This window comes from Papio anubis, chromosome 20, assembly GCF_008728515.1.
Source record: "Papio anubis isolate 15944 chromosome 20, Panubis1.0, whole genome shotgun sequence".
Taxonomy (NCBI): Eukaryota; Metazoa; Chordata; class Mammalia; order Primates; family Cercopithecidae; genus Papio; species Papio anubis.
The window spans coordinates 8288145-8312449 of NC_044995.1; the positions used below are offsets into that span (position 1 = coordinate 8288145).

The 24305-nt window shown below is 44.5% G+C and overlaps 1 long non-coding RNA gene and 1 pseudogene across 2 annotated transcripts; both read left to right on the forward strand.

The window, feature by feature from the left end:
* The first annotated feature begins 9178 nt into the window (after positions 1 to 9178).
* On the forward strand, positions 9179 to 19171 carry LOC116271630. Its single transcript, XR_004180241.1, has 2 exons — positions 9179 to 9342; positions 17761 to 19171. It is a non-coding gene; the product is annotated as an uncharacterized LOC116271630 (long non-coding RNA).
* LOC110741854 lies at positions 9321 to 11310 on the forward strand (annotated as a pseudogene). Its single transcript, XR_004180239.1, has one exon. The product of XR_004180239.1 is annotated as a vomeronasal type-1 receptor 4-like (transcript).
* Positions 19172 to 24305: the final 5134 nt, after the last annotated feature.

Sequence of the window (24305 nt, forward strand, 5' to 3'; positions counted from 1 at the left end):
CTGAATGTGTTTGTTAGTTCCAGTAGTATTTTGACTGACTCTTTGTGATTTTCTACACAGAAGATCGTGTTGTGTCATCTACAAACAAATATAATTTGACTTCTTTCTTTCTGATTTGGATGGGTTTGATTTCTTTTGCTATTGCATTGCTCTGGCTAGGACAGCCAGTATTGATTGAATAGAAGGGGTGAGAGCATTCTTGCATCATGTGAGATCCTACAGGAAAAGCATTCCATGTTCCTTGCTTTGTTATCTACTCATTGGTCATTTCATAGATGGTCTTTCTATTGTTGAAGTAAATTTCCTTTTCTATCTATTTTGTTTAGGATTTCCATGATTAGTGGATGTTGAATTTTGTGAAATACTTTTTCTCCATCTATTGAGATGATGTGGTTTTCATCTTTCATTTTGTTCAAGTTAAATATCACATTGATTTGCTTGATATGTTGAACCATCCTTGCATTCCAGAAATAAGTGGCACTTCAATATCTACAATCCTTTCTATATCCTCTTGAATACAGTTTGCTAGTACAAGGGGTCTTCAAGAAGTTCATGGAAAAATACGTATTTTGCATATTATGAGAAAAATCGTGTGTGAATTTCCCAGTTTTTGCACCAAAATAAACTGGTACAAATCTGTTATATCTGAAGAGGATCTAGTTTGAGGCACTCAGAAAGATAAGACATGAGTTTGAAAAGAGACTCTATCTGCTGTACGCAGTGGCTCATGCCTGTAATCCCAGCACTTTGGGAGGCCGAGGCGGGCAGATCACCTGAGATCCAGAGTTCGAGACCAGCCTTGCCAACATGGAGAAACACCGTCTCTACTAAAAATACAAAATTAGCCAGGCGTGGTGGCGCATGCCTGTAGTCCCAGCTACTCTGGAGGCTGAGGCAGGAGAATGGCCTGAACCCAGGAGGCAGAGATTGCTGTGAGCCAAGACTGCACCATTGCACTCCAGCCTGGTCAACAAGAGCGAAACTCCGTCTCCAAAAAAAAAAAAAAAGAAACTCTATCAAAGCAATATAAATCCTGCTAAAATTGAAACAAAAAGAAGCATCAAATTTACAATGAGACTAGATGCAGTGGCTCAGGCCTGTAATCCCAGCACTTTCAGAGGCCGAGACAGGTGGGTCACATGAGCCCAGGTATTCAAGACCAGCCTGGGCAACATGGTGAAATCCCCTTGTCTACAAAAAATACAAACATTAGCTGGGCATGGTGGCATACGCGTGCAGGGCCAGCTGCTGTTGAGTCTGCGGTGGGAGGATGGCTCGAGCCTGGGAGGTCAAGGCTGCAGTGAGCTGTGATCATGCCACTGCACTGTAGCATGGGTGATGGAGCAAGATACTGGCTCAAAAAAAGAATACTTATGGTAAGGTTTGGGTAGAGGAATAATGAAATCATTGATGCTTTATGAAAAGTTTATGGAGACAATGCGTAAAATAAATCAACAGTTTGTAAATGGATAACTTATTTTGAGTTGGGACAAGACAATGTTGAAGGTGATGCATGGAGTGGCAGGCACAGCATCCATATCAGTTTTTTTGTTTGTTTTTGTTTTGTTTTGTTTTGTTTTGTTTTTGAGATGGTGTCTCACTCTATCTCCCAGGCTGGAATGCAGTGGCATGATCTCGGCTCACTGCAACCTCTGCCTCCCAGGTTCAAGTGATTCTCCTGTCTCTGTCTCCTTAGTAGCTGGGACTACAGGTGCCCACCACCACATCAGCTAATTTTTGTATTTTTAGTAAGATGGAGTTTCACCATATTGGCAAGGCTGGTCTTGAACTCTTGACCTCGCGATCTGCCTGCCTTAGCCTCCCAAAGTGCGGGAATTACAGGTGTGAGCCACCGTGCCCCCTCCACATCAGTTTTACAAAAAAAAAAAAAAAAAAAATCTTGTTTGTGCCACAATGAAGAGGACTGACAGGTAACAGCAGAAACAATAATCAGGAGTTCAAGAACAGGCTGGTTAACATGGTGAAAACCCATCTCTACTAAAAATGCAAAAATTAGTTGGGTGTGGTGGCGGGCGCCTATAATCCCAGTTACTTAGAAGGCTGAGGCCAGAGATTCACTTGAACCCGGGAGGCGGAGGTTGCAGTGAGCCAAGATGGTGTCATTGCACTCCAGCCTGGGCTACAAGAGCGACACTTTGTCTCAAAAAAAAAAAAAAAAAAAAAAGATGTCAAGCCCCTTCTCTTCCTCTCTCCTCTCGTGGTGTGTACTTGACCCCGCTTCTTGCCAGATCTTCTCACAGGACTTTCAGGATTAAGCGATTCCTGGCCAAGAAACAAAAGCAAAATTGTTCCGTTCCCCAGTGGATTCAGATGAAAACTGGTAAGAAAATCCAGTACAACTTTAAAAGGAGACATCGGAGAAGAACCAAGCTATAGGTTGGTCTATAAGGAATTGCACATGAGATGGCACTCATATTTATGCTGTCTGAGCATCACTATCACGTTACCATATCAAGCTGAAAATGTCACTACCATCTGGAGAGTTGGACATGTTTTACTGGGAATATATTTTTTCTCTCTGAATCTGTTATGAACCCATTGGTTGGCTGGGTTCAGTAATAAATATGTGAGACTTTTCATTTCAAAATAAAAAAGGGAAACTATGTAATTCCATAGAGTACCTTAATTTCTGTACTGCCTTTTTTTTTTTTTTTTTTTTTTTTTGAGATCGAGACTCCACTGGGTTCAGTGGATCACACCTGTGGTCCTGGCACTTTGGGAGGCTGAGGTGGGAGGATTGCTTGAGACCAGGAGTCTCCTGGGAATCTTCTCATCTAACCCAATTCATGACAGACCCTTGGACTTTACTGTTATGGAAAATCTATATAAAGCAGTATCAGTGTGTCAAAGCATTATGTCTGTCACAAGCTCATGAAAGGAAAATAAAAATTACTAAGCCAAAGAGAAAGGTCAACCTGAGAACTGCATCAGAAAAACCTGCCTCCCATTTTATTCCTAAATGAGATAGCTACAAAGATGAAAATAAAGCTACATAGAGGCTGGGCGAGGTGGCTCACACCCGTAATCCCAGCACTTTTGGAAGCCGAGGCAGGTGGATCACTTGAGGTTGGGACTTTGAGACTAGCCTGACTAACATGGAGATACCCTGTCTCTACTAAAAATACAAAAATTAGTGGGGTGCAGTGGTGCGCGCCTGTAATCCCAGCTACTTGGGAGGCTGAGGCAGGAGAATCGCTTGAGCCCAGGAGGCGGAGCTTGCAGTGAGCCGAGATCACACCACTGCACTCCAGCCTGGGTGACAGAGTGAGACTCCAGCTCAAAAAAAAAAAAAACAAAAATTCCAGCAAATATCATATGTTATAATAATTCTTTGCCACAGAAGAGAATCAGTTATGGTAAGTTCCTACCTGGAAATCAAAATGTGAGTTTCTACTCTGTCTTCAGGTGCCTTCCCATAGATGCCCCCAAATTTTCTTACAGCAGTGGAGATATGGGATGGACTGACCCCCCACAAAAAGCCCATACAAAGCAGTTCCCATTTCCCTCCACAAACTGCGGGCTCCCAGGAAAACTACCTTAGATTTTCGTGCAAATCCCATTCTTTTCTGGCCTTCTACAGGATGACAGGGGCCTAGAGGAGGCAGTACTAGGTGGAGTTACCTGGGTGCCCATTTGTTGGAATGTGATATTTTATGGCTACTCGCAAGGTCTGTTATCAGTTGTCTGTCTTGGGGAGAATGTGCAGTCACCATGGTGCAATAATAATCTATCCAAGGACCACACAGGTCACCACAGGTGCTCAGTCAGCGTGATCCACATGCTGTGATGTGTGCTCTGGCAGGACACAGATGGACACACTCAGTCCTGTCGATGTGTGAACAGGGAGTGTTGCAATGCCATGGTTTATTCACAATCACCATGGAATCTGATGTGGCGTTTTAAAAAATGCATAGATCTATTGCAACTGGTATGAAAACATCACTGATTGGCCAGGCATGGTGGTTTACGCCTGTAATCCCAGCACTTTGGGAGGTCGAGGCAGGCAGATCACCTGAGTTCGGGAGTTTGAGACCAGCCTGAGCAACATGGTGAAACCCCGTCTCTACTAAAAATACAACAGTAGCCGGGCGTGGTTGTGAATGCCTGTAATCCCAGCTATTAGGGAGGCTGAGGCGGGAGAATCACTTGAACCCGGGAGGCAGAGGTTGCCGTGAGCTGAGATTGCGCCATTGCACTCCAGCTGGGCAACAAGAGTGAAACTCCATCTTCAAAACAAAACAAAACAAAACAAAACAAACCCATCACTGATTGGGGAAAGCTACTGAATTAGATAAATAACTGTAAATTTATATTTAAATATTGAATCATGAACAGAATATCTGAATGGTGTGTATATACATATATATTTTGTATGTGATTTCAGATGCAGTTTTAGATATTCTATGAAATTGTGTAGGCGTAAGGATACACCTCAAACTGATGAAAATTATTATGTCAATATAAATGGTTACTTTTTATTTTAGTGTTTAAATGTTTTATCGTTACATTTGTTCAGGTGTGCATTAATTTTCTATTTATGCATTGCCACGGTTTACCAGCCATTTACTACAGCACTCATTTATTTTCTCACAGCTCATAGATGAGAAATGTGTCGGGTTTTTCTGGGTACTCTGGTCTCACAAGGCCAAAATCAAAGTCAGAGCCATGGGCTCTATTCTGGAGACTATGGGGGCAGAATTTCCTTCTAAGCTCATTCAGATTGTTGTCAGAATTCATTTCTTTCTCCTGGTCCCCATATATTCAAAATCCAGCAGGTGAAATCACCCTCGCGCTCCTGGGTCCTAACTTCCTCCTCTACTGCATCTCTCTGACATACATTTCTGCTTCAAGGCCACATAGGACCCACCCAGATAATCCAGGATAACTTTATTTTCTTTTTCTTCTTCTTCTTCTTTTTTTTTTTTTTTTGAGACTGAGTCTTGATCTGTCAACGAGGCTGGAGTGTGGTGGCACGATCTCTGCTCATTGCTACATCCGCCTCCAGGTTCAAGCGATTCTCCTCCCTCAGCCTCCAGAGTAGCTGGGATTACAGGCGCTCGTCACCACTCCCAGCTAATTTTTGTATTTTTAGTAGAGACAGGGTTTCACCATGTCGGCCAGACTAGTCTTGAACTCCTGACCTCAAGTGATCTGCCCGCCTTGGCCTCCCAAAATGCTGGGATTACACACAGGTTTTCTCTTTCAAAGTCAAATGAAGCCAGGCATGGTGGGGGGTGCCTATAATATCAGCTACTGAGGAGGCTGGCGTAGGAGGAACGCTTGAACCCGAGAGGTGGAGGATGCTGTGAGCCAAGATCATGCCACTACACTACAGCCTGGTTGAAGAGCCAGACTCAGTCTCAAAAAAAAAAAAAAAAAAAAAAATCAAATGACTGGTAACCTTCATTAATCAGTAAATTACCAGCCAATTTCCTTTTGGCAGGTAACAGCATAAACGCAGGAGTGGCACCAGGAGTTGGAGACCTGGCTACATCATTATAGGACCAGTAAACTAATTTTGCACTGAGAAGGTAATTTGTCAACCTAGCTAGAGAATTATTACCATTTGGGATATTTCTGTTAAGAGAAATTGGTATCCTATATATTGCTGAACTATATTCGTGATACTATATTTAACATAGTTATATTACTAAACATCAATATAATTATATAGTAATATGTATTTCAATATTGGTGAACTATATGTTTCTATGAAATTTCTATATAATTTGGTATTCAGTTGTGCTCACAAGTTTATTGATTTTATTTATTTATTTCATTTTTTTTTTTTTCCTTGAGACCAAGTCTTGCTCTGTAGCCAGGCTGCGGAGCAGTGTTGCGATCTCGGCTCACTGCAACTTCTGCCTTCCGGGTTCAAGCAATTCTCCTCTCTCAACCTTCCAAGTAGCTGGGATTACAGGCACATGCCAGCACGCCCAACTAATTTTTATATTTTTAGTAGAGATGGGATTTCATCATCTTGGCCAGGCTGTTCTCGAACTCCTGACCTCAGGTGATCTGCCTACCTAGGCCTCCCAAAGTGCTAGGATTACAGGCGTGAGCCACCACACCTGGCCATATCTGGACTTCTTATATACCTCCTTCTACTGCGGACTCTACCTGTCAAACTGAAATATAAAATACTCACGTGACCCATCCTTCTGTCTGGATGGTGAGTTCAAAGTGTGCTGGTCATGCCAGTCAGTATTATATGAGAGGGCAGCAGCCAGGCTGCTAGATATGGGCTTGTGGTTCTGTGACCTCACCTGCTCTCACAACTGCAATGATCATTTTACCTGTCACAGCTATGACAGTGCAGTCCTAGGAAGCTATTCTTTTTTTAAAACTTTTTCCCCCTTGTAATTACCAAGAAAACATTTACTGATTCCTAGATAGCATCTCCAAAGGGATTTTGGAGTGTCTTCTCCTTGATTCCTGGAGGCAGAGAGGGTCTCACAAGAAGGAAGCAGGAAATACTGAGCTCTGGTACGTCAGGGACTGAACACACACCTGGTATGTCTCAGTGGATTCTCTGAATCCCAGAGAAATCTTTCCACCCAAAGTAGGCTTCCTTACAATATTCAGACCTTTGATGGTTTAGGTTATATGCAGATAAATGGAATCAGGCAACGTAGCTAAGAAGGATTTTGAGAGATTAAAAAAAAAAAAAAAAAGTAAAAGGAAGAACATGAAGCCATTAGTTCACATTAGAAATTTTGGAAGTCGCTGCTCTGTCTTCCAGAAAATAGACCTAAAGACAGTTATACCATTCAACCCAGCAATCCCATTACTGCATATATGCCTAAAGGAATATAAATTGTTCTATTATAAAGACACATGCATGTGTATGTTTGTTGCAGCACTGTTGACAATAGCAAACATGAAGTCAACCAAAATGTCCATCACTGGTGGACTGGATAAAGAAAATGTGGTACCTGTACACCATGGAATACTATGCAGTCATAAAAAAAGAATGAGATCATGTCCTTTGCAGGGACATGGATGGAGCTGGAGGTCATTTTCCTTAGCAAACTAACCCAGGAACACAAACCCAAATGCCACATGTTCTCATTTGTAAGTGGGACGTAAATGACGAGAAGACAGATACATAGAGGGGAACAACACACACTGGGACCTATTGGAGGGTGCAGGGCGAAAGAAGGGAGAGGATCAGGAAATATGACTAATGGGTACTAGAATTAATACCTGGGTGATGAAATGATCTGTACAACAAACTCCCATGATGCACGTTTACCTGTGTAACAAACCTGCTCATGTACCCCTGAACTTCAAAGTCTTTTAAAAACAAAGGAAATCTTGACTCTATCTCTCAGAACCTGGACTAGAGATTCATCTTAACTTCCAATGGATCTCCCATTGACAGTCATAATGAAGTAAGAAGAAGAAGACAGGGAAGAGGCAGTGTAAAACCATGGCATAAATTTACCAAGGATAAGCTGACTGTACTGCAGCAGTCATTTGCACAGAATCCTTATCCTGATTTTACAACCAGGGAAGAACTGGCTGGACAGTCTCTTGTCCCGTGTTTGTAATTGATAACTGGTTTCAAAATAAAAGAGCCAGACTGCCACCTAGAGAGAGACACAGAATGTTCGCTGCCGGGAAACTGCACAATTCCTTTGCCGAAGGCCGCCCGTTTACAAGAATCCAGGGAAACCAGGTGGAATCTCAGGTGGATGACCCTGAGCAGAACTTCTTGTACCCGGGAAGTTCTACTGGGTGGAACTGGCCACTCTTCCGTGGAGACACAGGGGATTCCCAATTAACATGATGGCTCAAATAACTCTAGCCTTATGAATTAAAAGGAAACTAAGCTGTGATTTGGAGTATCCAGGTGACACAGAAAATGGCCCTTCTCGATTTAGCTCAGCATTATTTCCTCATCTTTCTGCATCTCCTCCTCAGTATTCTGAAAGGGACAAGCCTGAGATGGGGGGAAGCCAGCATGCAAGGCCCTCCCGTTTGCACTGTGTTCATGGTATACAGGGAGAGAGGCAGCTTAAAAAAAAAGGAGAGCTTAAAAAAAAAAGAAAAGCCTAGACCTGTGTAATTTCTATGAGTGTTCTGGGACATACTGTTTATAAAAAATCAAGTTATTGAATAGTTTGATAATACGATAATCATGAAAATAAAGGACAAAGCAGCAAGTAATGATTAAAAAAGAAAAAAAAAAAAGAAGGAAATCTAATCTCCAAATCTGCTATTTCAATTTATCAAATGCACAAGATCCCATGCCTTACAGATTTAATTTTCCATATATGCTCTATATTAACACCTTTTACAAAACTCGCCTCAACACTTATTGTCTTAGTTAATGTATGTACTCATTAATTGATGAGTATATGAACTGAAAATCATGATAATTTAATTTCTACCCGACTCTGTTTTATGATCCTCTAGTGTTTCACTTTACGTAGTTAGGACATGATATCAGAGTGTCCATTAATTCCTGTGGTAGGTGCCATCGTACTTTCTTTCCTGGCATAAAAAGAAGTGGGTCTCTCTGTAGCTGTCCTGATATGGGGCCAATCTTTTAAATCTAATTTAGTCATGAGGCAGATTCCTGTAATTTTATACTCCAAGCAGTGTATCTACATTTTATCAAGGTCTTTAAAGATTTATTCATAATTGCTATCAGTCTATGGGGTAATATTGTACACATCAATGGAAACTGGTCAAAACCAAAATTATAAAATTAAATGTCACCTGCGTAAACTATACAGACAAGGTATTAAATAGAAATTAAATATGTATGTTCGTTATTGGAAGAACTCCGCTAACTGGCTTTGACAGTAGAGCATGGTGGTTAACGCACTCTGAAATCAGCCCAGACAAGATCAGTCCCCATTCCACCCCAAACACGGTGTGAATTTACACAAATCATGTCATCTCTCTGTGCTTGAGTCCTCTTGGTCTTTATAATGGTGGTGCCTGGCTCATAGATTATGAAGACTATGGAGGTGAATACATGTCTGTTCTTCATAGCAAAGAGCAATTCATTGCAAATACACTTAAAAGAGGACACATCCAAAGATGGCAAACTCTTCATAATAGAAAGGAACTTTATGAAGTATTTCTATTGCATTTCAGCTGACTATTATTTATTTATTTACTTATTTATTTTGAGACAGGGTGTCACTTCGTCATCCAGGCTGGTGGGCAGTGGCGTGATCTTGGCTCACTGCAGCCTCAACCTCCTGGGCTCAAGGAATCCTCCCATCTCAGCCCCCACCAAGTACCAGCTGCCTTTTAAATGTCACTCATGCATCACGTTCCCTGCAGGATCCTGTGCCTCTGAAGGTGAGTAGCAGCCTGTGGGAACTGACAGAACGGCTGCTGGGATGGGGCAATGGGAATGATGTTCTTATCGCAGACTACAGTTAGAATCCTGGGGAATTTCTTATTTACCATTATCTGTTCTTTTCCATCACTGGGTGCAGGTTAAGGTCCACAGATTTGATTATCACACACCTAATTGTAGCCAACACCTTATTCCTCCTCCCTAGAGGAGTGCCACAGACAATGGCAGCTTTTGGGTTTAGGTATTTCCTGAATGATTCTGGATGTAAATTTCTTTTTTATGTCCACAGAGTGGGCGGGGGAGTGTCCACTGGCAGCACCTGCCTCCTGAGTGTTTTCCAGGCCATCACCGTCAGCCCCGGGAGCTCAGGTGGGCGGAGCTTGAAGGGAAAGCCCCCAAGCACGCTGGCTCCTGTGTGTTCCTCAGCTGGCTCCCCCACATGCTGGTGAATAGCATTGTTCTCATGCACGTGACTGGCAAGTGAAGTAGCAAAAATACCACAAAGTCCAAAGGTCTGGGATACTGTTCTGCTGCTCATCACGAGGACACCAGAGAGTCGCTGCACGCGGCACTGCTGTCCTTCCCTGATGTGATCTGTCTGGGGCTCGTGCTCTGGGGCAGCAGCTCCATCGTTTGCATCCTGCACAGGCACAAGCAGTGGGTCCCCCACATCCTCCCCTGAGTCCAGAGCTACCAAAACCATCCTCCTGGTGAGCACTTTTGTGTCCTTTTACACTCTCTCTTCACCTTTCAAGTTTGTTTGGGTCTTTTGAATAATCCCAGTCAGTTGGTGGTGAACATCTCTGCAATGATCAATGCAAGTTTCCCAAATGTCAGCCCCTTTATTCTCATCCGTGGAGACTCCGGTGTATCCAAGCTTTGCTCTGCTTGGCTGAGCACCACGAAACCCCCTGATCTTATCAGAAACATGTGAATTGTACATGTTTGTACAATGTTTATGTTTCTTCGTTGATCTCTATAGACCCATAAACAGGGTTGTGAAATGAGGCTTGTTAGTGCTGTGCTGGCCAGCAGGGGTCACTGTTTCCTTCTGTACCTCCTGATCCCTCCCTCCACCCACACCACACTGGAGCAGCTCTGTGGAAAAAGTGGGATCAGCTTAGAGGTTTTTGGGAGGAAGACACTGAAACGTAAACTTTATAAGAAAGTAACGGTGTACAAGCACACATGCCTCATCCCTGTGTCCCTTGGAGTAGACAGGGGAATGTGTGCAGATGCGAAGTTCTTGCTGCCATTTTCTTGATGAATAATAAAACACATATTTTCTCGTATCCAGAAATCACATGCCCTCAGCCAACATCCATAAACTGACAATCTTACTTGTTGACTTGCAAGTAAGGTTAAAATATAAAACCTTTTGCAATTTCTGATAGTTCTGGTGATGCTGAGACAGGTATGACTTTGTGTAAGAGGAAGGTAGAAAGATTCTTCACCGGCGTGGTTAGCAGACAGAAAACGGCTCTCTGGAACAAGCAGCAAATTCTCTCACCCAAACTGGAGTGAAATGAGAGTAAGATTCCTCCACTCTCTAACCCTTAAATGGGGCTGTTGTGTGAGGGGGAGGCTTGAAATGAACTGTCCGAATGTGATTTATCTGTGGCTTATTCTCCTCCTGGCAGGAGGAGGAAAGGACAAGGAGTCCCCGAAGCTGACACTGAATTCATGGGGTTGAGCAGACAGCGGCCAACAGGCTGTGGTCAACTCTAATGAAATGAGGCCTGTTAGTGCTGCGCTTGCCAGCAGGGGTCACTGTTTCCTTCTGTACCCCCGATCCCTCCCTCCACCCACACCCCACTGCAGCAGCTCTGTGGATAAAGTGGAATCAGCTTAGAGGTTTTTGGGAGGAAGACACTGAAACTCCGTTTTTTCGTTTTGTTTTGTTTTCGTTTTTGTTTTTAGATGGAATCTCACTCTGTCGCCCAGGTTGGAGTGCAATGGTGCCATCTTGGCTCATTGCAACCTTCCTGACCCGGGCTCCAGCAATCCTCCCGTCTCAGCCTCGTGCCATGTTTCCCAGGCTGATCTCGAACTCCTGGGCTTAAGTGATCTGTCCGCTTGGGCCTCCCAAAATGCTGGGATTACAGACGTGAGCCACCGTACCTGGCCTGAAACACTGTTAGTCCTGTTGCATGCAAGGATTTAAGTCACCAACCTAAGTGGATTCCGGGAAGAAGAGTCAGTAGGTGCAGGAGTGGGAAAAGGTGCTACGGATGGTGGGGTGAAGTGTGGCTGCAAACCGGCAGAAAGAGACAAGCTTCTGACCCTGAATAGTCACCAAATGCTGGATGGTGCAATGCTAAGAATGCAGCATAGGCCGGGTGTGGTGGCTCACGCCTGTAATCCCAGCACTTTGGGAGGCTAAGGTGGGCGGGTCATGAGGTCAAGAGATTGAGACCATCTCGGCCAACATGGTGAAACCCCATTGCTACTAAAAATACAAAAATTAGCTGGGTGTGGTGGCAGGCGCCCGTAGTCCCAGCTACTCAGGAGGTGGAGGCAGGAGAATCACTTAAACCTGGGAGGTGGAGGTTGCAGTGAGCCAAGATGGTGCCATTGCACTCCAGCCTGACGACAGATCAAGACTCCATCTCAAAAAAAAAAAAAAAAAGAAAGAAAGAAAAGAAATGCCGCATGACCATGCTCTGAAAAGCTAAAAAAGAATCACACCTCCCCATTGTCATGGCCCCTACCACACACACACACACACACACACACTCACACACTCCTATCCTAGCTTCCTCTGGTCTGCTGGACCCTCACAGTCCCTTACCCATGCCATTGTATAGCATATACTTATTAGTTTGTGTTTCCACAGAGAAAAATACAAGACGCAAAAACAAGAACCAAACTCAACAGAGAGGGTTTGTGCTAGTTCAATGTCCTGTTCGGTTTCTGCATCAGAATCAACAGCAGGAATTGATGGGTTGCGTGTTTTGGGGCTTCCTGTCTCTATGTACCAGAGGAAATTATTAATCTGGGTGGGGTGCAGGCAGGGACGTGTGAGACTAACTCTCCTGCCATTTGCCACTAGTTGGGGGCGAGTCATTAGGATTCCTATGAGTGCCTCTAGCCTCTGTTGTCCCAAATCCTCACTATGCAGATTATGTTCTGTGTCTCGGCAGGTGAGAGGAGTTGCTCTCAGTCTTCCTGTGTGGGGTGTGATCCCCGCTCTGCCAGCAGAGGTAACTGACAGAACCCAAAGAAATGCAACCTTCTGTTTTCCGGGGAAGGGTTATTGAAATTATGTGAGCTGACTTACATTGCTCAGTGATTCCAGTGGTGGACAACGGTTGTAGCTGATGATTTTGTCATCTGCAGCCTCTGGAAAAGGGAGATAGCCTCCACCTAGAGGTGCCCATGGGGTCCTAGTTACCCTGACACAATAATAGTCACACTGATTTTGATCATTATCTGTCAGCTTGCTAGTGAGCTCTTGTCCTCACCAAATCCTGACCCACAGACATCTTGAGGCTCCCCAACTTGATATTCCAATTTTGAAACGGAACTCTACAAAAACCCCTGAAAGCCTTGCTTATTATACAGACATGGTATATTCTGGAAGGAAAATGGACCAGTCCAGGAACATCTGAGCGCTAAAGGAAAAATCAAGATCTATTGTCGGTGAAAATGTTATGTCCTTCTCCACTGTCGGAAGCAAAGCTGTGGCATTATGGGGTCCCAAATTTAGCACGTACCCCCTAAATGTCTGGTCCACGTTCACTGGTGGGTCAGAGTAGTAGATTCCTCATGGTGTCCACAACAGAGACTGTTCAGGCTCAGTGCCAGCCACATGGAACCTGAAGCAGGGGCGGCCTCTCCGCTCAATGATCAGACTCAGGGCCGGGCGTGGGGGCTCCAGCCTGTAATTCCAGTCGTTTGGGAGGTTGAGGTGGGCGGATCTCTTCAGGCCAGGAGTTTGAGACCAGCCTGGCCAACGTAGCGAAATGCCATCTATACCAAAAATACAAAAAATTAGCTGGACGTGGTGGCAGGCACCTGTGATCCCAGCTACTTCGGAGCCTGAGATGGGAGAATTGCTTGAACATGGAGATTACAAAAAAAAAAAAATCGTCAAAACTCAGGGTTTTGGCCACTGCCCACATTCTACCCATTCATTCATCCCCGTTCAAACCAGAGACTGTCTGATGAAGCACACCCTCTTTGAGGCTGCAAACTGGAAACAGTCTCAGCTGCTGATCTGACAGTCGCATGCGTCATTTAGGAGTCCATGGGAAGGGACTGTGTTCTGCGGCACCTGCCCATAATCAAGCTCTGGACGGAGCCTGACTGTGTCTCATGCAGAGCTTGTCGCTGCAGGCCAGGCTTGTGGTTCTTGGGGAAAGTCGATCTGTTTACCTCGTGGTTGGGGACGCCCGTGACCATTCCCGGCAGAACGAGTGCATTGGACTTCAGACCCACTTCTGGAGGTTTCAATCATGTCTCACCACTGTCGCCACCGTCAGCGTCACGCCAGCTGACTCCAGCCACACCACCTGTCCCTTGAAACTCATTCTTGTCAGCTTTTAGACTTTTGGGACCATTTTCACTCTGACATACTGAGACTTTAATCACCAAATCTACTGAAAATGGGCCAACTGTCTGATTTTACTTCCTTGTTTCCCCTCTTAATCCACCAGTGTTGTTTAGGTAATTTGTTGACTGAATGTGGCTGTCTCCAAAAGAAACGATCTCTTCTTGACAGCCTCCAGGATCACATGAAATCACTGGGGGCTATGAATCTATTTCCAAAGTATGAGATTTCTCCCTCTGGCCATTCCTTGGCACAGTATGTCGTTCTTTCTCTGAACAGCAGCCCCAAGCCAGTCTACTTTGCCCATGATGACTGGCAGCCCAGCTAAAAGCGAGTTTATGGAACTCGAAGTCAGTTACAATTAAGGTTTATACAAAAATCTTTATCCCTGTTTCACCTTGCTCTTAGGGACAAGTGTCTTGGAGACAGTAGGGGATGATAAGAATAAAAGTGAAATTCTAGGTACCAGAATGGGACTGACTGACTCTGTGGAGGGAGAGGGAGAGTGACAACCTGAAACCTGGAGAGCAATCAGCTTAGGTCCTATGAGCTCTGAAGAATGGAGGGACATTCATTGCCTTTTGTCTCCCGTAATCACCTCCGTGAGTCCCGGAAAGAGTCTCGCTGGAAATTGTGTTGTGCCAGGACTGTGTTAGTTACAGTTAAGCCAGATGGCAGGGCAGGTGCTGGGGGTTCCCGTGCGTTTGGTCTCCACGTCACCCAGAAGAGTCCTTTGGGACTGTTCCCTCCTTCTGGGATGTAGACGTGGGATTCACACAGTGAGGAGTGTGCTCTTTCGGTGCCCACCTGTCCTCCTTGCTCTGTGAGCTGCGTCTCCTCCTGTTTTTGTCCCACGTAGAGACGAATGTATGTTTATTCCCATTTGGATAAATCACAGAAACAAATCAAGTAAAGGAACTGTAGACCCAGCCCCCAGCATAGCCTGATTCTTTTCTGTTCCTTTTCCCAGTGAACTAATTTCATTATGTCGGTGCAGAGAGATTCCCTGAGATGGGGTCTCTCAGAACAGATGGCAACACCATACATCTTGAGAAGGTGGTTGGAGACGGCAGGAGTCCTAGCGAGAATCAAAACTTGTGCCTGATGTACTACAGGTGCCTGATGTACTACAGGTGTATCTACAGGAGGTAGATGGAGCCAGGAGAGATCCCAGAGCTCTGGAAGAGACTATTTAGAGCGGGCAGGATCCCTGCAGGAGAGCAGAGTAGCAGGACACAGGTTCAGCAGCCACTTCGGGAGTCAGACGCTCACAGCTCAGCCTCTGTGGTAGGGCTGATCTGCAGAGCAATGCAGAGCCTGGGAAAGCTCTGATCACACGTGGAGGATGAAACTCTGGGCTTCTATCGGTCCATTTTCCCACTGCTACAAAGAACTATCTCAGTGGGCAGTTTGTACAGGAAAGAGACTTAAGTGACTCACGGTTCCACATAGATGGGGAGGCCTCGGGAAACTTACGATCATGGCAGAAGGGGAAGCAGTGTATGTCTTACCATCGTGAAAAGCAGAGACAGAGAGAGTGAAGAAAAGCACATGCTTTTAAACAATCAGATCTCGTGAGAACGCACTCACTATCAGCAGAACAGCAAGGGGGAAATCCGCCCCCATGATACAATCACCTGCCACCGGGACCCTCCCCTGATACGTGGGGATTACAATTAGATATGAGATTTGGGTGGGGACACAGAGCAAACCATGTTAGAGCTCATGGAGAAGTATCCTATGTGATGGCACATCCTGCTTCTGTGGGCGTGACAGTCTGGGCTCTTTCTTGCCAGAGAAGCGCTGACAATAATCATTTGAGGAGCATGTATAGATAGGCTTTCTTTATTCTGAGTTTCTTGAAAAAGGATTCAGAGGAAACATGTTACTTCCAATTCGAGTGATAGTGGGGAGTGACTTCAGCAAAAAGGACAGATTAGGGAACTCGGGGTGGGAGTGGGAGCTGTCCATCCACAGAAATCTCAGAAGGCCCAGCACAACCTGCCAGAATTAACCTGATCAAAACTTGTACTTTTTTTTTTTTTTGCCATATAGCTTTATTTTTAATCAGAGTTTTATTGTGCTATATTTTGTAAAGAATCTATTTTGTCACTTTGTAATGTGTCTTATGCACTACAGTCTATTTCTGAGTTTTGAGCTCCACCCATCTATCAGTCTGGCCATCAACCAACATGTCTTGCAGGGGTAGCTACCCTCATTTTGTTCTTTTCCAGAGTTTTCTTGGTTATTCTCATTTGTGTTTTCATCTATGAGATTCTTGCAATAACATCCATAATTCCTAACTGAATGTATCTATATTTGGACCAAATTAAATTTATAAATGAGTTTATGAACAATTGATTTTTATAATATTGATTTTTTTTTTTTTTTGAGACGGAGTCTCACTCTGTAGCCCGGGCTGGAGTGCAGTGGCCGGATCTCAGCTCACTGCAAGCTCCGCCTCCCAGGTTCACGCCATTCTCCTGCCTCAGCCTCCCGAGTAGCTGGGACTACAGGCACCCACCACCTCGCCCGGCTAGTTTTTTGTATTTTTTTAGTAGAGACGGGGTTTCACGGTGTTCGCCAGGATGGTCTCGATCTCCTGACCTCGTGATCCGCCCGTCTCGGCCTCCCAAAGTGCTGGGATTACAGGCTTGAGCCACCGCGCCCGGCCTATAATATTGATTTTTTTAACCCAAGTCCATGCTGTAACTTCTTATGTGTATGTTCATGTATTTCAGAAATTTTCTACTTATTTCTTATATACATTTCACATATTTGTTAAAATTATTCCAAAGTATATTTTATTTTATTATCATTTTGTAATTTCATTCCCCACCCCAAATCTAACTTGCAAATTATTATTTCATATATATGTAAGTACCTGGTGTGTGTAATTTAAGGCCATGTCATGGGTTCAAACCGATTTGTAACATAAACCCCTCAATTTTCCCCATTCACTGGAATGACTACTATTCCATATCCACAACAAGCGCTGTTGGGTTGAGGGAAATCAGGGTGGAGACGAAGCAAAAGTGAAGAGAAAACATTATGTAACCCACACATGCGGCAAAACGACCTCCCTATGGATCAATAGGTAATTATCTAAAGTATAAAATACTTAGAAAATATTAACATTTATCTCATACTATACAATATGGAAATTATAAGGAAAAGACAAAACAATACCCAATTACTTTTATATTCCCTACATCAAAATATATACATTTATGTGGTAAAAGATTGCATGATCACCGTGTAAAATGAAAATAGGAAAATACATAAAACATAACAATATGTAAAGCAAGTGACAATATGTATGTTCGATTTAACACCCTATAGTAAAATAGGCTAAATTAAAACTATAAAATAGAAGAAAGTTTAAATCCAAGCAAATAATATGAGTCAACCAAAAACTAAATAAATATAATCAATAAGCATTTAATACATCTTGACTCAGTTTATATATAAAACAAAAATCAAACAATGAGATGGTTTTGCCATGATATCATCAAGTGTAAAAAGATAAACTTTTCTCAATAAAGATGCATTTCAGGTTTGGGGGTGTGAGTCCTGCATGAACTGCAGGTGAGAGACTGAAGAGACAGAGTCTTTTCTGAATTAAAGTGGAAGTATACAAATATATATATTAATTTTTGCTGTACTTTATAATATACAAACACATATGGATGATTACACCGTAATATTTGTTGCGATTCTACAGAAATGCGTGACTCTCAGGAGACATCCAAAAGACAGCAAATATCTCACATGAAACTGAATAGTAACGTTCATCCTCAATGAAACACAGAGTTCACCATTCTGAGTATATCGTTCAAGTTATTTTCCTATTTTCTTTCCCCAGGATCTAACATATATTAACACCGTGTGTCTAAAGTCGTCCCTGCTGGGCATCTGGAGGAATCTGAGAAGGGGCAGGTCTTTGTTGTGACTCTCAGAGCAGCACCTACTGCTGGACAGGGCCAGACACCCCATCTCAAGCCCAATCTCATCCACCCACAAGGTCCGTTATCTCCTGTCCGGGAAGAGGCGGGCCCGTCTCCGTCCTGGGAGGCGCTCTGGGCTTCTCCTTCATCCAGAGATGTGCCCCAGGGACCAGCCAGTGGGGCTGGGAGGAGCCCCCCTCAGCAGAGAAGACACAGGTGCCTGGGTGGCCGAGGCCTGGAAGGTCTGCATCATGGTGCACGGAGGCCCCGGAGCTGGGTGAGCCCAGAAAGCTGCCCTGGGGTCCGCGGGGACTGTGCCTGCTGAATCTGCACCTGAGCTACGTCTTCACAAATGGCCTCAGACCTAGAGTGCAGGGAGATCCCCTGGCTTTTCTGAAGTGGTGGCCGGTGGTCCCCTGGGGAGCAGGACCTGGGCTGCTTACTGCCCTCACCCAGTGAGGGCCCGCGGGGAGCTCTTAAGGCGGGAATCATGGGTCTGCGTGATGTGGCTGCTGTGCCCACATCAGAGGGTTTTTCTTTCTTTTCCAAAGTCAAGCTGCACTAATCCAGACCAGGGATCCCACCCCTGGGCTGCGGACCGGTCCCTGTGGGTGGCCTGTTGGGAACTGGACCGCACAGCCAGAGGTGAGCAGTGGGTGAGAGAACCTGACCACCTGAGCTCGCCTCCTGTGAGGTCAGCAGCGCCACTGCATCCCAGAGGAGTGGGAACCCTACTGTGCACGGCGCATGCGAGGGATCTGGGTTGCATCCTCTTTATGAGAATCGATGATCTCAGGCAGAACAGGTTAATCCTGAAACCATTCCCCTGTCTGTGAAAAAACTGCCCTCCACGAAACCAGTCCCTGGTGCCAAAAAACGCTGGGAACCGCTGATCTAGACAGTTCTCTGCTAAGGAAGCACGTGGTTGAGAAACATCAGACTCGTTCCCACGGACCCTGCTCTGGAGTCTCAGCAGGCGCCTGGAGGTGAGCCCCACTGACCTCTCCTCTTCCCTCCCGACCTCCTCAGCTTTGGTAATGAAAAGCTGCATCCTCTTCGGTCCCCAATTCCTCTCTGGGTGTCAGGAGCTCTAAAACCCTCTCAGCCGCTGAGAAATCTGTCTGTCTGTCTCACAGCGTCTTCATCCGTGCATCATGAAGGACACTCACATGGTGACGTGCTTTGGCTCATGTGAGTAACACTGCAGCAAGCGTGGGGGTGCAGATATCTCTTGGAAACACTCATTTCCTTCAGATACACACTCAGAGGTGGGATTGCTGGATTGTATGGCCATTTTGATTTTTTAAATTAAAAAGAATCTTAATTCTCATATTGTTTTGAGTAAAGTTAGATTATAAAAGCAACTCGATGCTTTTTATAATTGTTTAAGAAATAATTGCTCTGCCAACTGACTGTCCCAACAACAGTGTACAGGGGTATTTTTTTTTTTCCTCCACATCCTCATTTCTTTTGTCTTTTTATTTTTTTTATTTTTTTTTTTATTTTTTTATTTATTTATTTTTTTTTTTTGAGACAGAGTCTCGCGCTGTGTCACCCAGGCTGGAGTGCAGTGGCGCGATCTCGGCTCACTGCAAGCTCCGCCTCTCAGGTTCACGCCATTCTCCTGCCTCAGCCTCCGAGTAGCTGGGACTACAGGCGCCCGCCACCACGCCCGGCTAGTTTTTTGTATTTTTAGTAGAGACGGGGTTTCACCATGTTAGCCAGGATGGTCTCGATCTCCTGACCTCGTGATCCACCCGCCTCGGCCTCCCAAAGTGCTGGGATTACAGGCTTGAGCCACCGCGCCTGGCCTCTTTTGTCTTTTTAATACCAGCAATCCTCAGACATGGGAAGTGATACCTCACTGCGATTTTCATTCGCATTTCCTGATGATTAGTCTATTCAGGCGCCCCCCCCGCCCCACTTCTTTTTTTGTTTGTTTTTTTGAGATGTACTCTCGCTCTGTTGCCCAGGCTGGAGTGCAATGGCACGATCTCGGCTCACTGCAACCTCCGCCTCCCAGGGAGGTGTGATTAGCCACCACACCCAGCTAATTTTTGTATTTCAGTAGAGATGAGGTTTCACCATGTTGGCCAGGCTGGTCTCAAACTCCTGACCTCAGGTGATCCACTTTGCTCGGCTTCCCAAAGTGCTGGGATTACAGGCGTGAGCCACCACACCCAGCCCCTTTGCTCATTTTTAATAGGGTTACGACTATGACCATATTTGCTTTTGAGTTGTGGGTGTTCCTTATATATTTTGGATATAAACTCCTAATCACAGGTAGGGTATACATGGCTTAACATATTTTCTCCCATTATCATGCCCCAATATCACTAAGTTATATTTCACAGCTCCCTCCTGAACACCTTAAAAAACTTCCTATTTCCATGTGTCTGTATCCAGATTATTGTGATTTTTGCCTGAAAACACATTTATATATGCTGATATTCTCCAATAACTAATATATTTTTTCTTTCTTTTTTTTTTTTTTTTTTTTGAGAACGGGAGTCCTGCTCTGTTGTCCACGCTGGAGTGCGGTGGCGTGATCTCAGCTCACTACAACCTCTGCCTCCCAGGTTCAAGGGATTCTCCTGCGTCAGCCTCCTGAGTTGCTGGGATTACAGACACACACCACCACACTTGGCAAAATTTTTGTATTTTTGTAAAGATGGGGTTTCACCATATCGGTCAGGCTTGTCTCAAACTCCTGACCTCAGGTGATCCACCCGCCTTGGCCTCCCAAAGTACTGGGATTACAGGCGTGAGCCACCGTGCCTAGCCCTAACTAATGTATTTTAAATAACTTTTTGCTCTTGGCACATGGACTAAAACCACATCACCAGGCCTTCAATGATGTCCAGTGTCCGCCATCTTATTTCCACACCAGCTCCGCCCCAGGCATAGTTGTTTTTCTTTTTATTGAAGCCTTCTCCTTTTTTTTTTTTTTTGAGATGGAGTCTTGCTCTGTCACCCAGGCTGGAGTGCAGTGGCATGATCTCGGCTCACTGCAAGCTGCGCCTCCCGGGTTCACGCCATTCTCCTTCCTCAGCCTCCTGAGTAGCTGGGAATACAGGCGCCCACCACCATGCCTGGCTAATTTTTTGTATTTTTTTTAGTAGAGACGGGGTTTCACCGTGTTAGCCAGGATGGTCTTGATCTCCTGACCTCATGATCCGCCCGCCTTGGCCTCCCAAAGTGCTGGGATTACAGGCGGGAGCCACCACGCCCAGCCAAAGCCTTCTCCTTGCCAAGTTAATTAAAGAGAACGTTTTATTCATCAAATTAGAAATTACATCCTCAGAGAAGCTTTCCAGTATTTATAGTTCTTACAGGCCACATTTATTACAAGTTTATAGACTCCAAACTTCTCCACTGAACAGTTAATAACAAGGACACAGGCTTATTGTAAAATAATTCATTTAGTGCCTGCCATTCTGACTACATTAGAAATTTAGTTCTCCTGCTCAGCGTTCTGTTATGTGACTGTTCAATGCATTACTTAAAACTGCAAGATTGAATAGAGAGATCAGCTTCTGACATTGATGAATGCAAACCACAAGAAACCAAGTCTCCTCGGCAAAATGATGAAAATACTAGCAAAGTCACTAAAATCAATCATTTTAGACTTCTGAAATTTACCAAAGCCACAGAACAAAGTGAAAATTATCTATCCCACAGAAAGTACCAAACTTCAGTAAGACAGCAGCATTTGAGTAATATTAACATGGGGGCATTTCCATCACCCTCCATCCTTTGTTCAGTGTAGAGCACTGACTTTTTTTTTTTTTTTTAGATGGAGTTTTGTTCTTGTTGCCAAGGCTGGAATGCAATGGCGCTATCTTGGCTCATTGCAACCTCCGCCTCCCGGGTTCAAGCAATTCTCCTGTCTCAGCCTCCTGAGTAGCTGGGATTACAAGCATGCGCCACCACATTCGGCTAATTTTGTATTTTTAGTACAGACGGGGCTTCTCTATGTTGGTCAGGCTGGTCTCGAACTCCCGACCTCAGGTGATCCGCCCGCCTTGGCCTCCCAAAGTGCTGGGATTACAGGCATGAGCCGCTGCGCCTGGCTGCACTGACTTCTTTTGAGCTCCTTTTAAACCGCTTCTATCTCCACCTTAATGTTCACCGCAGTATTATTCACCATGACCAAGACATGGAAACAACCTAAATTTCCTTCAAAGGACAAAAGGGTAAAGAAAATGTGATATATACACATTAAAATATTATTCAGCCATGAAAACACAGAAATCCTGCCATTTGTGACAACAGGAAAAAAGCTGGTAGATGTTATGCCAAGAGAAATAAGGAAGACACAGAAAGAGAAATATTGCATGATATTCATTTCTTCATTTCTGGGGAGGCTTCAGAATCCAGGTCCTTACTAAGATGTGGCAGGCTAGTTTTGCATTTTAGACTGCTCATTAAAATATGTGTTTATTGGGCCAGGCGTGGTGGCTCACACCCATAACCCCAGCACTGTGAGAGGCCGAGGTGGGCGGATCACCTGAGGTCAGGAGTTCGAGACCAGCCTGGCCAACATGGTGAAACCCTGCCTCTACTAAAAATACAAAAATTAGCTAGGTGTGGTGATGCATGCCTGTAATCCCAGCTACTCAGGAGGCTGAGGCAGGAGAATCATTTGAACCTGGCAGGCAGAGATTGCAGTGAGCTGAGATTGTGCCACTGCACTCTGGCCTGGACAACAGAATGAGACTCCGTCTCAAAAAAAAAAAAAAAAGTATTAATTGCGTATGGTTTTTAAAAAAGCAAGTAGTTTCTGAAGGATAAACTGAAGACTCTTAAACATAATACTTATGTTTTCTGAGTCAACCTTTCTTGTTCAGAGAATGAAAAGATCAAGATGCCTCACCTAACATCCAGGAGGGTCCCTGACTTCCTGATTCTAGGCCCTAAACCTATGTCCAAGAGGAAGGTTAAATGCGTAGTCCAGAGCTTTTTAAACCTAGTTATCCAGGCCCCTAAACGGCACAGGAAAATGGAAGCTAACTCCTTACAACTTGCGAAAGAGACAAAGCAGCTGCTGCTTTTTTGTTGCTTATGTCGGATTAAAGTGACATCTTTTTTATCTTCTTTCTTATTTAAAGATTAAAAAACAGGTTGTGTTGACTTACACACTTCTCCATAAAAATACAATATATTGATTCAATATGAAATCTCTACTTTAGTGCCAGATAAATTGAGAATTTGTATGCCAAATTGTAACAAATTTGATGTTCTCAAAAGAAACAGCATTATTCACTTTATTTCAGATGAGACCGGGCTTATGTTCACAACGACAGACTCACAGAGATATAATGCCACAGGCACACGTGGTAGAGTGGGCTAAGATCATCACAGACAGTAATGACTTGCAATGCCATTGGACAGATCCTCCAACAGAGCTCTATAAAACCACTAGAAAATGCGCACAATAGCACAACCATCAAAATGAAAACAGTTGTTGTATAGATTTGTATAATAGTTGTAGAGCTGTTAGTAGTTGTACGGAGCATCCTTGACATAAGTAACTCCATCTTAGAAAAAGACTCCATCTTACATTTCATGGGGCACTTTGCCAACAGGGACAAGATGTTTTGCTTAGTAAATAAATAATAAGGACTGCATCCAAGCAGATAAGGACATAAACAAGCACATTCTTCCACTATCAGTCCTCCCCAGAGGACTCTGGCCATAAAAGAAGCTGGGCTTCAGCAGCTCAAAATGGCCATCTTAACTGCCAACCGTCCTGCTGTCATTTGTCATAAGCACTTGACATCTGCTGCCAAAGTTTCTACCCACATCAAAGATTCTTCCTTGCAAGATCAACAGACGACTCAGCCCAGACCAGGAGACTGTTTATGTCCTCACTCTCCCTAAGCAGGTTCAAATCTGCTGAGATTTGGTTTATCTCTAATTTTTTAGGGAGAATTTGCTCACACAATCACAAGGCAAAGTCCCATGATAACCCATCTGCAAGCTGAGGAAGAAAGAAACCAGTGGTGGCTCGGTCCGAGTCCAAAAGCCTCAGAAGCAAGGAAGCCAACAGTGCAGCCTTCAGCCTGTGGCCAAAGGCCTGAGCCCCCAGCAAACCACCAATGGTCCAGAGATAACCAGGTCCACACACTTTTGTATCTTTCCACAGTGTCAGGCTTTGATTGATGCTATTTCAATCACAAAAGCCATGAGCTGCCTGGAGTTCCCAAAGAGGCATGTGATGGTTAATATTAAGTGTCAACTTGCTTGGATTGAAGGAAGCCTAGGCAGCTGGTAAAGGTTTCTGGGTGTGTCTGTGCGGGTGTTGCCAGAGGAGACTGACGCTTGAGTCAGTGGATGGAGACAGGAAGACCCACCCTTGATGTTGGTGGACACCATCCAATTGGCTGACAGCTCGGGTAGAACATAGAAGGCAGAAGAAGGTGGGATACCTTTGCTTGCTGAATCTTCTGGCTTTCATCTT